The sequence below is a fragment of the Triturus cristatus genome, chromosome 5_1, assembly GCF_964204655.1.
Source record: "Triturus cristatus chromosome 5_1, aTriCri1.1, whole genome shotgun sequence".
Taxonomy (NCBI): Eukaryota; Metazoa; Chordata; class Amphibia; order Caudata; family Salamandridae; genus Triturus; species Triturus cristatus.
Window position 1 is genome coordinate 209,664,732 of NC_140587.1, and position 17,633 is coordinate 209,682,364.

Sequence of the window (17,633 nt, forward strand, 5' to 3'; positions counted from 1 at the left end):
GGGAAAGAAGGAGAAGAACATTCTATTTGAGAATTAGGACTTCAGCTTCACCTAGAAATAAAATGTTCACCTGTTACAGAGCAAGACGGCAACAACGTTAGCCGCTTTAAATTCACATTTACATTAAACATTGTCAGTATAAACGTTAAGAGGACATGTTTTCTCTAAAAATAAAATTTTCGTGTCTAGGTCTTAATATTGTGTGAATGCAAAAAATATAATATAAAAAAAGCATCGGCACACGTAATCAATTTTCTTCATCGATCCATTGATCCAGGCACTCACTCATCCACCCATCCATGGTACCATTCTCACATTAATCCACTCACCCATCCACAAAGCAAGCGATCCATGATGGAGCACTTTCACTTATGAGCCCAATCTATTGGCTTTGCCAGTGCTTGTGTTCAATAACATTGCAAACTGGTGTTTCTAAGCACTGTAAATTACAAATGCTAGGATGATGATGCTGAAGGATGGAGGCCTGAGTTGGCCCTGCAAGGGTTTGATCTACAGGGCACAGACTCTACAGACAAGGAAGGTTTAACTCAATGAGCTATCTTAGCAGCTTTTAACTTCTATCTGTACAATTTGAAGCAAATAAATAAAGATAATTAAAATGAAATGTGATATGAGACAGCAAAGAACACAGCGTGACAGTGGAGCTGCGGGGTGCGTGGCCTCGGGGGGCTTCCCCGTCACCCGGGTTTGTTTGCAGATGTGATTCATTGGAAGTCGAGGCGTCGCCGGCGTCTCTTTGTAAACCCGTGGGTTGGAAGAGTTGGCAGCTGTGAGGGAGCGCGCGGTCGCCGCGGCTAAAGCCTCTTCAAAGGCACTCCCAAAATAATTCAGAAGAGGGCTGTCTGCGGAGCTTTCGAGACACCCTTCTCGTTCAAGAGAGAGAGAGAGAAACGTTGTGGGAAAGAAAGGAATGGAATCTCGTACCAGCCAGGGTAGGTCGTCAGGTCAGAGGTCAGACTTGGGGTCATGGTGATTTGGAGCAAACATCCGAGCACGTCTTCAGTAGGAATTTCCCTCTTGGGTAAGACTGAAAAGAACAGTGGAGGAGGGACGGGGGCTTGCCACATCCATGTAAATTATTAACCATCCCAGTGTCACCCTGACGCACGCGGCATGTCTAGGTTATCTCTTCCTGAGGAGTTTCCAAGAAATTAAAATCTTCTTATGTTTGCATATATGCAAGACATGCAGCAACCCTGTAGATAATACTGACAGTTTTAGGTTTATGCCCCACCTGCTCTCTCGTTCTTCACTCGTTCTCGGTCTCCCATTGTCACTCTGGGCCCCTGCCTCTTCCGCTCTGTCTCTCGCGCACTCTTTCTAGTCCCCCCCCCCTCCCAAACCCCTCCCCCCCACCACACTTCACTTTTATCTCTAGCTGCAATCCTGGTTTAGCGTGACCAAAAAACGGGCTAAATGGACGATGATTTATCGACCTGGCTGATTCACGGTACTGGGGTGTAATCGCATCACAAATGCAGTAATAAGAAACTGTGGCCTCAATTGCGAGTCCGTCTGTGCATCGGTATTTATCGCTCTTGAAATAAAATTTTCCATTCATAAAAATCTTTATTTCGGCACACATGGTCATAAAAGCACCATTAAAACAACAGTTAAAATACATACAATGTACACAATATAAAAGATCATATAGAAATAATCAATATTCCTTTTTCTTGGGGGAACTATTCCCCACCTCTGCCTTAATTATGTGTGGGGGTACAAAATTACTTGTGTGTAGTGCTAGTAAGGGCTATTTCAAACGGTCATTGCTGGCCCATTTTGTGTCATATTTTTACAGTTTGCGACGCACCTTAGGTGATGGAAAATAAACACAAGGTCTACGACTATGCAAGACAATAATCATAGTAATCCTCCTATTTGTTTCTTTAAGCTATGAGTTGTTTTAAAAAAAAGCTATAGTGGAAAGTATTAATCCCCCGGAGAGTAACAACATTTACTTATCCATCACATTTGCCCCCAGTTTGGCGGTATAAAATGTTTCTTTAGCAATAGCCATAAGTGGCCGCAATATGAAGGACATTTAGAGCGGACGAGAGTAGATAATTGAAACAGTTCAAGCAAATTAGCATAAAAAGAATTAAAACAATCAAACAAATTCAACAGTGGGGAGATTGAGTCAGGAGGTGATCATAAGTGATTGCCATTCCAATTGGCCATCTTTTTTAGGATGGCTCTGCGGGTGCACCACATGGTGAGTAGAAAATGTGAAATAGTGAAGACAGTGTGTGCCGGATTGTAGCAGCCTGTACACTTCACTACAGTGTCGAGACCCCAGGTTCCTACAAAGTTGGAGTAACCAACGAGACCTGGCCCTCCTATAGCCCTGACAAAGAAATATCACATGAAGCTCCGTCTCATCTGAGTTATTGCATGCCGGGCACTCCCCGTTAGGGGAGCCCTCCCATTTTTTGGTGAATGAACGCAGCGGAAGGACTCCATATCTAAATTGTAAGTGGAGCTTTTTAGCGAGGAGAGGCTTAATGTCGTACAGCACCAATTCTAGGCTATAACTATTTTTTTCATCCAAGAACTCGGCAGTCAGACGGCCCACAGTGGGCCTCCTTTCAAGCTTGTTGAATTTGGGATCTCTAAAACTCTCTACCAAGGTCTTTCTAGAGGTTATTTGGGAGGTTTCTTCTGCTTTGCTCTACAGACTACCCCTACCCAAGCCCTCACATATATACCACAACCATGGTAGTTTCCCTGCACCTCGCAGCCCCATAACTTCAATCAATTCATCCCTGTATGCAGCTAGTTCCGGGGTGCTCCACAGACGGCGCCAATAGAGAAGGGGTCTAAGAGCAGCTTCATCCGCAATGGGTCTGATCCCAAGATCCATACGGAGAGGTGTTAGGGGTATACTAGTGGGGAGGCCCATGGGATGTCTAATGAATGCATTCTCTGTATGAACTAACAAGCCAGATGCACAATGTCCCCATAGTTCTGCTCCATACAGAGCAGCTCTCCTAGCCTGGACTTTGTAGATTTCCACCACTGGACTGACCAGTTTTTCAGTATAGCTCCTGTATAATTTTAAAATACACCCCGTTGTTTGAGATAATTGCAGCCCTGCTTTGTTAATTTGGGCACTCCAGTCCATTCTCTCTGTCAGCGTGATTACCAAATACTCAAAGATGGTTACCCTCTCCAGGGGTCTGCCATCCAGGAAGGGATTGGGACGGGCGGAATTTTCTACGTTGAAGGCCATATACTTTGTTTTTTGGAGATTAATCTCAAGTCCCCGATGTTTGCAAAAGGCACTAAAATTATCGAGGTTCCTCTGGATTCCCATGGGGGATTTTGAAAGCCGGAGCGTGTCGTCTGCAAACATTAGGGCTGGAATTTTGCACTTCGCTAACCTAGGGGCATCGATGTTCATCGATGTTCATCCCAGCATTCAATGTATCTATTAAGCCATTAATAAAGAGGCAGAAAAGGGTCGGTGCGAGGACGCAACCTTGGTGGACACCTCTCTCTACGGGCAAGGGGGATAAGAGTTCGCCATTTTTGCCATATCTAATTTGGGCAAAATTACCCACATTTATGCATTTTTGCTGATGACACAGGTACTCAGGGACTCCCATGTCTGATAAAATGACCCACAGTTTGTCCCTCGGTACCAGGTCGAAAGCAGATTTTAGGTCTACAAATATAAGATTTCCAGTGTATCAACTGTAGCCTAAAAATTTGATCAATAGTTGATGTTCTTGCTCTAAACCCGGCTTGTAGGGGGGTAAGAATATTGGGTTCCTCCATCCAGGCCTGGAGTCGCCCCAGTAAGACACAGGCAAATATTTTCTGGCCAACATCTATAAGGCTGATAGGGCGATAATTGACAGGCAAAAGCGGGGAGCCCTTTTTAGGTCTCGCCTGACCCAGCGCATGCGCTGGTCTGGCGAGACGTTTTGTGACGGCTCAAAAAATGCTACCATGGCCAGCCTAGAGCTACAGTGCATGTGGACGGGCGCGTGCTTAGGAGCAGAGTCTGGCGAACCTCGTCATGCTCATTAAGCGCCCGCGATCACTTTCGCCCGCGATCACTTTCACGGCGCCCCTTTGATGTTCTCGTTCAAAGAACATCAAACATCAAAGAACATGTTGTGTTAACGCTTTGCTGCGCCTGTTTGACTTACAATGTGCTTTCTCTTTCCACAAACTCGATGTTTGTGTTCCTTTATTTTGAGATGCTTTTAGTATTACTGTTTTGTGACTTAAAGAATGCACCATTCAGGGAGTCCTTTCGTTGACTCTTTCATGAGGACATGATGAGGAAGCTGGAAACTTTTGGCACATTCTCTTTAAAAGCACAGCATGTTGGCGACTGGTTAATCGATTAGACCTATGTAGCGCTTTAGTTCTCAAAGTGCTATGGTGGGTGCAGCAGTTACAACTCATGAAATATGGGGTGCAACTCACAAGGAGGGGGCAGGTTTGAGTGCACATTGGCTGCAATCGAACTCTTAAGATGATGGGCTGTGTGTATCCATTATCAGCACTCAGTCTTCGCTAAGTGATCTTGTTTGTTTTGTTGTTGTGTTAATGCTTTGCTGCACCCGTTTGACTTACAACGTGCTTTCTCTTTCCACAAACTAGATGTTTGTGTTCCTTTATTTTGAGATGCTTTTAGTATTACTGTCAAACACACACACAACCACACACATAACCACAACCGCACACACAACCACAACCGCACACACAACCACAACCGCACACACAACCACAACCGCACACACAACCACAACCGCACACACAACCACAACCGCACACACAACCACAACCGCACACACAACCACAACCGCACACACAACCACAACCGCACACACAACCACAACCGCACACACAACCACAACTGCACACAAAACCACAACCACATGCACAACCACACACAACCACACACACACAACCACACACACACACAACCACAACCACAACCACACACACAACCACACACACACAACCCCACACACACACGTACAACCACACAACCACACAACCACACACACAACCACACACATAAACACAACCACACACACAACCACACACACAAACAACCACAACCACACCCACACAACCACACACAACCACACACACAACCACAACACACAGACACAACCACACACACAACCACACACACACACAACCACACACACACACACACAACCACACACACACACACAACCACACACACACACACACACAACCACACACACACACACACACAACCACACACACACACACACATAACCACAACCACACATAACCACACACACATAACCACACACACATAACCACACACACACACAACCACCCTCCCCCTCTACCTACGACAAACTGAAGACCTGCTGACTTTCAGGAGACAACTCAAGACCTGGCTCTGCGACCAGTAGCAGCAGCCCCCCCCCCCCCAGTGACTTGAAACCCTCACGGGTATGTAGTGTGCTTTACAAATTACATGATTGATTGATTGAACCACACACACAACCACAACCGCAACCACACATACAACCACACATACAACCACACACACAACCACACACACAACCACCCACACACACATAACCACACACACACATAACCACACATCCACATGCACCCGCAACCACACACACCACAACCACACACACACACACACACACAACCACACACACAACCACAACCACACACACAACCCCACACAACCACACACACACACAACCCCCCCCCACACACACAACCACACACACACACAACCACACCAAGCATTGGCATAGCCAATAGGTCTTGCCTTTGGGACCTTATAAGTGTTTAGCCATGCAACAGTTGATGTGGTTGCACCAAGGATATTGTGCTGCATAACTAAATACTTAGAAGGTCCCAAAAGCGAGACCTATTGGCTATGCCAATGCTTGTTGTAGACTGGTATTATTTCAGCTTCTACCAAGGTGGTGAGGATCGCCATGCCTTGTAATATAGCATTGAACAGAATGGAAAGGTAGGGTGCCCAAATAGTGGGCTCACAGCGGAAGAGGTCACCAGGAATCGTGTCCAGCCCTGCGGCTTTGGCTGGTGTTATCTTTCCTAGGGCATCGGTGACTTCACTCACCGAGATTAGGAGGACATCATCAGGTATTAGACAGGAGTGTAGTGCCCGTCCAGCCGCATTTCCTTCCTCATCCTCAGCCTTTGGGTATAGGGCTTCAAAATGGGTCTTCCGTACTCCCTCGTCTATATTAGGTTCTATGGACGAATTACCAACATGGGAATCAGTGTTTATGATGTCCCAGAAGGACCTCAGGTCATGTGAGTTTAATGTACTTCTGAGATCCTCCCATTTTTGGGATTCCCAACTTATTTTAGCTTTGGCCGAGGCGCACTTGTATTTGACTCTTGCTTCTTTAATCACTATCTTGTCACTACTACTGATGGCAGAGATGAGGTCAGATTTGGCAGCTCGGCAACTAGCATTAAACCATAGGTGCTTGGGTTTATTGATCTCCCTGGGATTTTTATTTTGATAAAAGAAGACGGCCAAAGAGGCAACCATTTCTTGGTGATCTTTAAGAATTCTCGAGAGGGAATTGGGGGTTCCCTTGTTCTCTGCAACTTGGTTTGCAACCAAAAGGTATGGAATGATTTGGTGGTAGAGCTTGGCCAGTTTTTCTTGCGATTGGGAGAATACGCCCCAAGGGACTCTCCTTCATCCATTAAACTGGATCAGACTTTGATCTGGTAGTGACAGCTTATCCGGCACCTTTCGAGCACACGGCAAAGCTATTTCTAAAATGAGAGCATTGTGGTAGCTATCATAGCGAGGACTGATTTTAAATTCCATCACTCTATGCCATGATTTGGTGTCTATCATGATGTAGTCGATGATTGAAGTATGCCACGGTCTATTATAAGTATGTTTCCCCGGGTTATCAGATGTGGTGCGTCCATTACATGCTCTCAGTGAGAAGTTTAATGTTAAGGTGCATATGTGGTGTCCAGGCCCTCACATGGGATATATTGGCCTCTGGAATGGACCATTTCAGTCCTCCTCATCAACTGTACCTGTAACCAGACCGTTCAGGGGCTCAAATTGTCAATTAAAGTCTCCGCCAATGATTACCCCACAGTTTAGAGGAATGGTTTGGAGAAGGGTGCGTAGTTGATCAAGAGTGGTGGACTCTTAACATAATATAACATGTGTATTTGTAAAGTGCACGTATCACCCAAGGGTCTCAAGGCACTGAATAACAGAAGTATATTGTTACCCAACTCGATGGTACTCATTTTATCTACCTCAGATGGATGAAAGGCTGAGTGGACCCACCGGGATTAGAACCTGTGACCATGATGTTGAACACAGGCCCCTACAGTGGATGCATTAGTCCACTGCGCCACCAGACCCGGTTACTCTTGGCCTCGGAGTACTGGTCGTGAATACATATTTATTAGCAAGATGCTTGATTTTGTGTGGAAAGATAAAAGGACACAAAGGATATCACGTGAAGCTCTCGATTTGTTTTACATCAGAACCCTGATGAACTCCTACCCAGGTGCACAACCCCCCTGAAGGTCTGCCCTTCCCCGCATTGGGTGGCTGGAATACTAAATGACGCATAACCCAGTCTGTGTGATTCGACCCTAGCCCATGTTTCTTGGAACATACAGATCTCTCGATGCTCGATAAAGAGTCTCCAGTCATGACTGTCCAATTCAGAAGCCAGTCCCGCTATGTTCCAAGAAAGAATTCTTAGACTTGGGGAGTGCACTTGGTTTATGTGACAGGGGGTTTGGTGGTATGACTGTCTAAAGTGCTCTCCTTTGGCTGTGCTGGGCTTAGTCTGGTGTTCAGGGCATGTGGGCCCTTAGCCGTAGGTGGTAGAATTACTACATCCCACAGTGCCGACTATTTGCATGTCCTTTTGAACTGGGTCAGTGTTCAGTGTGCCAGTAGTGTCTAATTTCTGTTTGCCCTTGGGTAATCTATTTTTACCTCCTTTGTTTGCCTGGACCAATGCCACAGTCTGTGTCGAGGTGTCTCTCCTTGGTTCAGTCTCCCTTAACTGGGGGATGGGCACTCTACGGTAAATTTGTTCTTCTAAGGGGGGCTCTGCCTTCAGGAGTCAATTCACTGCCTCAAGGGGACTATTTCTGTTGATTACAGGAATATTAATTAATAAGGGAGATGATTGAGCCTGTATAAGTGGGGACAATTGATTATTCTGCTGCCATTCCCTCCTCAGATGGTTGTTTCTTCTAGATTCCTGTGGGATCTGGCCTGGGGGTAAAAATAGCCTAATGGTAGTAAACAAATGCATCCCGAGCCTGTAGTAGTGACGATCTAGAAGAGATTCTTCAATCACCGTGTTCCTGAAATTAATCACAACACAATAGCCAATAATATCTTTTGGTCTCCATCCCACCTACCACCCTACGAATCATGAGAATTTCATTTATATCTCTGTGGGGAAACTGTTTGTGGTTGACTAACCAGTGTAGGCATTTATTTTTTAAATCAAAAAAGGTTTCTCTAGTCCCCGGTTTCAATTCCGGGACTCCTGCTTTTGGTGACGATCTTAGTCCGTCCGCCCTCGCAGCACCAGGTGTCTCGTGGGCCGTATTTGCTTGTTGCGTTTAGGCCCCGTTGTCGCGGTAGTTGTGGTCTTTCCTTTATTTGGGCGGGCGCCTTCTGGGTATGATTCCTCCACCCTACTCGCTGCGCAGGTTCTTGTGTGGGGGAACGGGGGTTCCTGATCTATTGACAATGAGGGTCCTGTTACATCGTGGAGGCTAAGGGGTGGGGCTAAGTCAGGGGTGAGTGACAATCGTCTTTCAGTTAGTTCGATCTCTGTTGCCACTACACCAATAGCTCTCTGTAACATCCTATCTATTGATGTTTGTTGAACAGAGGAGGCGGTTGCGTTGGTGCCGCATAAAGTTTCCCCCACCAGCTCATCTACCCATGTTTGCGAGGGGGTCAGAGTGATGCCCTACAGTATTATGCGCCTGTGACTTAGATTCACTGACCTTAAAAATATTTGTTGTAGAGTTCAAACTCCAAGGATCCGTTGGTCTCCCCTTGAAGAGCTTGGGGGGTGGCCCAGCCCGGCCTACTCCGGAGCCCTGCAGAGACCTTAAAGCGCCTCCAGGCTCGCAAATGCGGGCGCCGGTGGCAACGAGCCGCGAAGAAGCCTGGGACCTTAAGTCCTGTCCCGCTCCCAATGAGGTGATGGCAGCAGCAGCAGTTTTCCCGGGCTTACCGCGCTGCGGGAGCCCTGCAGAGACTATAAAGCGCCTCCAGACACGCAAATGCGGGCGTTAGCGGCAATGAGCCGTGAAGGAGCCTGGGACCTTGAGTCCTGTCCCGCTCCCATTGAGGTGATGACAGTGGCAGCAGTTTTCCTGGACCCCTCCCTCTTCCGCTCTGTCTCTCTTTCTAGCCCTCCCCCCCACTTCACTTCACTTTTATCTCTCGCTGCAATCCTCGTTTAGCGTGACCAAAAAACGGGCTAAATGGACGTTAATCTGATGATTTATCGACCTGGCGGATTTACGGTACTGAGGTGTTATCGCATTACAAATGCAGTAATAAGAGATGGTGGCCTCAATTACGAGTCCGTCTGAGCACCGGTATTTATCGCACTTGAAATAAATAACCTGGGGGGCGTAATTTATTTTATGTGATTACATCAATAGCGAATTTCCCCCAGATGCTGATTTGGGAACAAAAATCTGCGTGTTTACCGAACCTTTTTACCCAATAAATATAAGCAGGTTTGATCTACTTAAACTTATAGGGTGAAAATCCAGCAGTCATAAAAGCTGACTTACCAAACAGTGGTTTGCACGGGTGTCATAATAAAAGGAAGAGGCCAGGCACTGAGTCTCATGAAGTCTTATTTACCGCACAAACTATCAGGTCACCTGTAAATGAGGGCAAATAGCATGTGTCACTCATGAGTGTGAAAAACAATTAATCAAACGCGCATTGACCTAATTTCAGCAACTCAACAGACAGGCGAAAACAAATCATTTACAAAAACTCCGAATTCCAACATAATTAAAAGGTACCCCAAGGTTTGTGGATATAAAAAACTGAAATGCTGATGATGGCTTAGATTTGAACTAAGGCCTCCCAGGGAGAGCAGGTGCTGGCTTGGGTGTCATGTTTGAGCACTTCCTGAAACCTGGTCCTAATGTATTTTAGGGAATAGTTGGGAATCCAGAAGGGCCTCAAGTGAGCCACAGTTATCCATTATCCCCAGAGGGAAATGTGTCCAACCCCTCACTGACTGTATTTGTGATATAGTGTCATTCCAACGCGTAGCATCCTTAACTAATACCAGCTGGCTAACCCTGCTCAGTGAGTCCTACCTCTACAACTGAGTACCGTTTACGCCCTCGGAATTTTGCGTGTGTACAGTATTTTGTACTACATTGAGAGTCAAATCATTTTTCTTCTACTTAAAAGCTGTTGCTGGGCATTGTTTTATTTACTACTATTACATGATTCATTGAGTTCTGAGCTTGTACCTCACGCCACCCTTCTGAGAAAGCCTTGGGCTGCTCAACTTCACTACCCTGAGGATCAAGTGATACAAGGGTGTATTTGGTGCTCGCATTTGCCCTCCATAGGAAGGTAAATCCCATTGGTAAAAGAGATTTATTGTTACAGTCTGAGACCAGTGACCACTGCATGGCCAGGGACACTTGAAAAAGATCCTGCACAATGCTTTTCATTTCCTTTTTTTTTTTTTTACAATTTTCCCATCATGCTGTACCACACATGAGTGCCTGCACATCTTTAAGAGTGTTAAACCTTTTGAACCTTCAGTGGGACACCCACCACCCAGCCCCTTCAGACCTGAAGTCCTGTGGTCTTGCCAGCTTCTCTTCCCACCCGGCACTATTTTCTCTGTGGCAAGCAATGGAGACCGCTTTTCTCGCTCTCCCTGCATGCTCGGTTTCTTTTTCTGGACACTTTCCGCAAGCACAGGGAGCAGGACAGGAGACGGGCACCACTGCTGGGCCTCCAAGGGGGACCCTCTCCAACAGGGTTGCACTAGTGAGGTCCTAGTGGTCCCCTGGGTGTGGGCAAGGTCTTTTGGTCCTGTAGCTTCTACACCTCTAAGAAGAAGAGTTTCAAACCAGTGCAAGGGTCCTCTAAGGCGAACCTATAACAAAACAAGCATTTGCAATGCAAATAGGTCTTGCATTTACGAGAGTTTGAGCTATTGGCATTTTTAAATGACAAAGCCTTTTATTTGTGTTTCGAAAACCTGCAACCGTTACGTAAACAAGCACTTTGTACTTATAATAGTTGCTTACGAGAAGCAAGGTTAGCAGTAACTGCGCTTCTTTTACTGCAAGCCTTGCTTGTCTTTAACAAGGACTATAAGTACAAAGTGCGTGTTTACACACCACTTGCAGGTTTTTAAAATATATAAATAAAAAGGCACTGTCATTTACAATGGCAATAGCTCAACCTCTTGCAAATGCGAGACCTATTGCATTGCAAATGCTTGTTTGTTTCTCTCAGCATGACGCTTTACCTACAGTCAGTATGGCCAGATGTGACACCCCTCTGTCACGGACTCAAGCTGTATCTTTCTGATGAGATCTAGTAGCAGCACGTGAGGAGCTGCAGGGCCCCTCGCAAAAGTGAAAATTAAAAAAAAATTAAAAATAAAAAACTCAAGTGTGTGAAAGGCTAAATAAATAATATTTATTTAAAAAAAGAAAGAACACATTAGCATCCCAGCCCTGTGATTTTTCTGAATGTGGATATGAGCAAAGCTGATAGTAGAACCGGCAACGCCAGCCAATGCACAAGACATTAACGGAGTATTAGTCCATCAATGGCATTGTTGCATTAACAAGCTGTGTCGATGATGCTGTAAAGATGCCACAAGCCTTTAGAATCATCCAGTTTTCTTGTTAGATATTAAAAAGATATGTATTTGGAACAATAAGTGCAGCTGATACTGTTGATATTGGGGTGCTTCGGGTACGCGGCCAGCGCTGTGCATAATGATGACAAGAGGCGCTGTACAGTGGTGCTGCGCAGCACTCCACCCATAGGAGTCAGCATAGGAGTCAGAAGCAGTAGAAGGTGCTGCGGGCTGTATTAGTGTGCCTCGGTTACAGGCCCACATTTGGCAAAGTGAAAGTCAGCCTGCAAGCCGCTTGAACAAATGCAAAAGCAGGCGCCATGCTGAAACCTAAAGCATGGCGCTCGGGGAGGCAGGGGGCTGCGGGCAACAGGCGCCATTGCTGTGTGCACCTGTGTTGGTAATTTAACTAAAAAAAAATGTTTGGGTGCCGAGTGCACAACAAAAGAAAGGTGCGAATGTGCCATATTAAAGCTAAAGCGCTTTGTGAAAGAAAAATAAATAATGTTTTACTTACAATGCAGTCACCAGCTGACTGAACACTACAAAATGTTCTTTAAATGTAAAAATACACTTCAATAAAAGAGTTGCGGGAGGGGGCTGTGGGTGGTGGATGCCATAGTAGATTGTACCCCCATGTTATTGTAAAAGCGGACGCCGTGCTAAAACCTAAAGCGATGCGCCTGGGTGCGGAAGGGGGCTACGGGCAGCAGCGCTATTGTTGAGTGTGCGCCATGTTGTTAAGTTAGCTAAAAAAACAATGTTTAGGTGCACAACAAGAGAAAGGCCTGAGTGCACCATATTAAAGTTAAAGCGCGTTGTGAAAGCAAAATAAAAAAATATAAAAGCGGGCGCCATGCTGCATGACAGGAAAGCATGTCATGGGTGGAATAGGAGAATTCATTCAAGAAAATAGCGCTCACAGAGTAAATAAAACATACTGAGTAACAACACAAGTATAAGTTCCAGTTCTCATGGGAGGTTACAAATGTAAACATGGCAGTACTAGGGAGGGGCTACTAAGCCTATTCATAAATCAAAAGTAACCATTTAGAAAGGGCAGTAACAGGAGCCGATTGAAAAGATGGGCGGAAAATGAGCAGAGCTTCAAGTTCATACCTGAATACAGCATGCCTCGCAGAGCAGCGCATGCGCTGCCCAGGCTCGACCTAAAAAGGATTTACTCTAAAAAGCTATTTTTGAGTCCGCCAGGTACAAGCAACTCAGAGGCTGTGCATCAGCAGTAGGGACAAAATGGAATGTCCCGCTCAATGAATTTGAGTGGAGTTGAAACGATCTGCTCCTTAAAGATAGCCCTACCTCTTGTGACAACAGATAGGGGATTAAAGCCCCAAATATTTTAATGAGGATTTCCTTCGGTATCCTCACAGCCTTTGGCACAATTGCTTTTTCTACCTTAAAGCAGGAAGTTGTCTCTGTGGGCTCTTGCTTGCCCTGCTGCCCAGCGCTGGTGATTTTCTGACTTGTGGTTCTTCCTCAGAAGCACCCTACAAATCTCCTATGACAGACCACCATCCTTACCTGCAATCCCGAGCCAGCAAGGCCTTCAACCTCCCCCAGGGCAACTGTGTGTAACAGCAAGTATCCATATTGTCCTCTCCTCATGGCATCACAATGTAGCAAGTCCAACGGACATCCATGCAACTCCCTCACTCTAGACACTTTGCAAGCTCACGCGGCATTGGGCTTGGAAGAGAGTAAGGGAGGTCATGCCACCAGCCCTGGATATAGTCCATAAGGAATGGATGCACCCGCAAAGCTCCAGCAAAAGGTGGCAGTGCCAGTGGTTCTTCCTCTGTACTTTCTAGGCTCCTTCTCAACTTTCTTTGCCTGCAGAGGCCGTTAAAGGTAGGCAGAGATTTCCATGATTGGTAAAGCACCCACACAGTCTCATTGTGCCACATCATCCCCCCACAAGCAATTTTCGCCTGAGGGACCAGCCCACTGCATACCCCACCATTGTAGGTATTTTCGATAAATTGCATAATTGCAGAATTTTCCAGAAACAGTGCACCCACTCTCTGAGGTGATCTCTTTTCTATATCTTCTTCAAGGGGGGCATCAGCAAAGCAGACAGAAGTCGGAGTCTTACCCATCGTCAGCACTTCCCCTACCTTAATTAATAGGCAGTTTCTGGTGATGACTATAGAGATTTCAACCCTGCCCTCTAACTGGTGATTTATAATCCCCCTGAAATGGATCTATTGTTTGCTGGGACTTTCAGCTTCCATTCTGCACAGATCGGAGACACAGTCATGTGTTGCTCAGGAGCTAATCATTTTATTTTAAAACATAGGAAAACAGGAAAAAAAACACGGGGAGAGAGCAAGGAATCAAATGCACTCAGAAGAAATGCTGGAAAGCAAATAGTAAACAAGAATACCCTAAAATAAGGAGTGGAAGAATGCAACTCACTGTGATACCAAAAAGCTCTGGTTGGGACAAATACGAGAACAGAAAGGACATCTATTGAATCGATAATGCGACAACTAAGAGAGAAAAAGCCATCCAATCATGATCAGGGTATTGACCCACAGCCCATTCTAAGTATGTGCTTTATAGTGGAAACAGTAGATCTGTCTCTAGATTTTTGTAGCTGAGAAACCATAAAGAAGAATGAAAAAGAAATGTTGAGAAGAAAGTGATTGTGAGATTAAAGTGATGAGACAGTAAGAACAATTGTGCTGGTAACCCCTAGTGTGGTGCCTTGGTATAAGGTGGTCATTCTAGGTTTATCTTCAGCATCAATGCACTATCTACCTCAACTCAAACATAATGATGGCCATCTCTGGCCTAGGGTGTCACCTGTACCTTCTGATGATCATCATGGCACAAGGTCTGGATCTTTTACAGTTAGTGGCCACCACTAGCATACAAAGAGCAACCCTGACGTGTTTGCAGTTTTCCTTCTATTGGGATAGTGGTACACATGAGAATTTGACTAAATGGTACACTAGTATTTGGGGGAATAAACTTGCAGGTTTTCTTGAAAGCTGGTAGTTCAGTGACATTAAGTTATTTTTTTGTAAAATGTGCAAGGTTTTGTCTGGGGGAATAGAGTTTATTTAATTAACATTAAAGTATAAAAACTTTAGAACATGTGTATTTTTTCAAGAAGTATGAAGCTGATGTTTGGATGCCAAGCTACTGTTCTTCCAAATTTTGTTGAGGGATGAACCTCATCTGTGCCTTAAAGGGAGTTGCAGCTTGGCAGAGGCCCTTTTGGGCGGTAATTGAAGAAGCATTGCTTGCGTTGTCAGGGGGTGTGCTCTTAGACACTATGCCGAGCACATGGCTGTGCAGCCATGCTGCCAGGGCCGCCTTGCTGTCTCCATGCACATGGCAACCTAGAGGGGAGCTCGACAAGCTGTTCAAGGTTTAGTGGGCGTTTGGTGGCAGTAACTTTTGAGAATGTAGCACTGGGAGCAATGTGCCAAATTTAGGCTTCTTCTTTACTACCCAAGTAAACACCTCGATTGCCAGGAAACCTGCGGGTCAAGCCTTAAATCAAACCCCTTCTAAAATGGGGGTTAATTGATCCCAATGTTTGGTAACATTTTTATTTTGTCCTATGATTTCACTTCCTGCTAGATTATATGAATGGAAGCCGTTCTTTGTGATGGATTAATCGCAATGCATGCTGATGTTTTTCTCCTTGCTGGATGTACTGCTGGATTGTTCTTCTAATATTTGGTCTGGCTCTTTTCTCCACCCTGTTCTTTCAGGGGAAGTTTTATGCTTGCCATTTCTCATCATTTCTATTACTCTTCAAAAATCAATATTATTTAACTGACAAGGAGGTTTGGTTCCCCCTTTTGTGGGTTGTAGGTTTTCTTCCTATTTGGGATCATCTTAAGGAGACACTTACCATCTTTCATGTATTTTATTCTGTGCAAAGCGGCGCTGTGGCGAAGTGGTTTGAAAGAGGAAAACAAGAATAAGTTGATTTATTCCCAACACCCAGCTTCAATTTCTGAACGTATTGAATGATGCAGATATTTGAACATAGATACCTAACTACACATATATGTACTTTGACAATATATAATTCTTCAAAGTAAGCAGATGTGAAATTAAGAACAGTTAATCGCTATTTACATGCCCATGAGAATCACAATCCCTCTGGCATGAATAGTCCTTTCCCTCACTGACCGTATCCCGGCCTTTCAGGAACCATCAGTCCATGTTTGATTCACACCAGGATGAAACAACACTTCACTGAATCAGTGCTTATTGAGGGATGATAGACTATTTTATTGGCTGAATGGGGTAGTGGAAATTCACATCCAGGTAGTGCTTTAGAGATCATCCATCTTGAATTGGAAAAGGTGCCAAGGTGGGTGTTCCCTACCCATACACTGGACCTTAGTATCCTTATGGTAATAAACACCCAATATGGAAGACTTATGGGACACTTTTGAGAAAGTCTAGAAACCCCAGTGAGAACACTTCCAATATGAACTCCTTTGCAAAGAGAGTAAATTGCCTATGTACTTGCCATTTGGGAAAATACTGTTCAGCTACTGGAGTAAAGCTGGACTAGGGAGCTACTATACAGAAAGGACAAGATTTACTAATATTTTGCTCCGGGTTTCCGCTACTTTTATAATACACACCCAGCGCAAAATGTTTTGGTGGTATTTACTTTCCAACGCAAAATCAAGATTTGTGTTGGTAAGTTGGCCAAAATAATGCAAAGAAGCTTTATGAGCTACTTAGAGTGCCCATGTGTCCAAGGTGCCATTCCATGTGTGGTACGTGGGGGTTCCCATGCAACTGTTAGCATCAGATCAATTTATAGAAAAGCCCTGCTTTTAGGAGTTCAGCATACCACAGAACAATTTCCGAGCGACCCTTTATCAGATCAGCATAACACAGCTGCCACCTGTTTACACCTAGCACTTCCCGTGATGGAAACACCAGATCTGGAACAAGCCTCAAACACAACTGGAAAATTACAGCATTAAATCAAATTTGGCATAAGGATGCCGTACCTAAAGAAATTAGTCAGATGTGTACACTCATAAACACAAATAAATGCACAACAGAGAGCATGCATTCAGCCCAAGGATACAATGCCAGAGCAGACAGTCAGTTGCATTCATCAGATAAACCCTAAACAGTGCCTTGTAGTCAGCATCACCCTAGATAACACACCTGGCCACCTGGACCACCTCAGAATGTGACCACAAGTTGGTACTTATGGCCCCTTCTATCAGAGTGGGATCAAGCGTCTAAGCACACAATTTATTACCCACTATACAGTATAAAGCATGCCATATACCTACTGCAAATTGAATTCCAGCATTCAACTGTAAGAAATGTGACTGCTGTTCCCGGCCGTTATTTTTTAATCAAACTTAAACTGTTCCTGATTGCCAAGCCTCGCTGTTCTCCTTTTCGATAATCAGAGCCTGCTTCAGTTCAACCATTCATGCCCCCAGGTCTCACAATAATTTACCCTCAAAGGTCAGCTGTTATTATTGTACCTTCTCTAGCATTCAGGGAGGAAGACTTTGTGCCATTAACAGGACATGCAGAACTAGATATGTAGGAGAATGTTTCCAATAAAATACCTGGAACAACATAACGTATGTCAAGTTTTTCTACTTACTAACATGTTGCACACTACAGAGCCCGTATTACTAAAAGGGCACACTTTACCTGTGTGCGCACATCGCACCTTTAAACAGGTGTGTCGGGTGCAAA

General features: G+C 45.0%; 1 long non-coding RNA gene across 1 annotated transcript in view; it reads right to left on the bottom strand.

Annotated features, from left to right (window-relative positions):
• LOC146830645 (uncharacterized) overlaps positions 1–9,258 on the bottom strand; it is a 195,727-nt gene extending 186,469 nt beyond the window's left edge. The window contains exon 1 of the long non-coding RNA XR_014961466.1: positions 9,040–9,258. This is a non-coding gene — a long non-coding RNA (uncharacterized LOC146830645). The remainder of the gene's footprint in view (positions 1–9,039) is intronic.
• Positions 9,259–17,633: the final 8,375 nt, after the last annotated feature.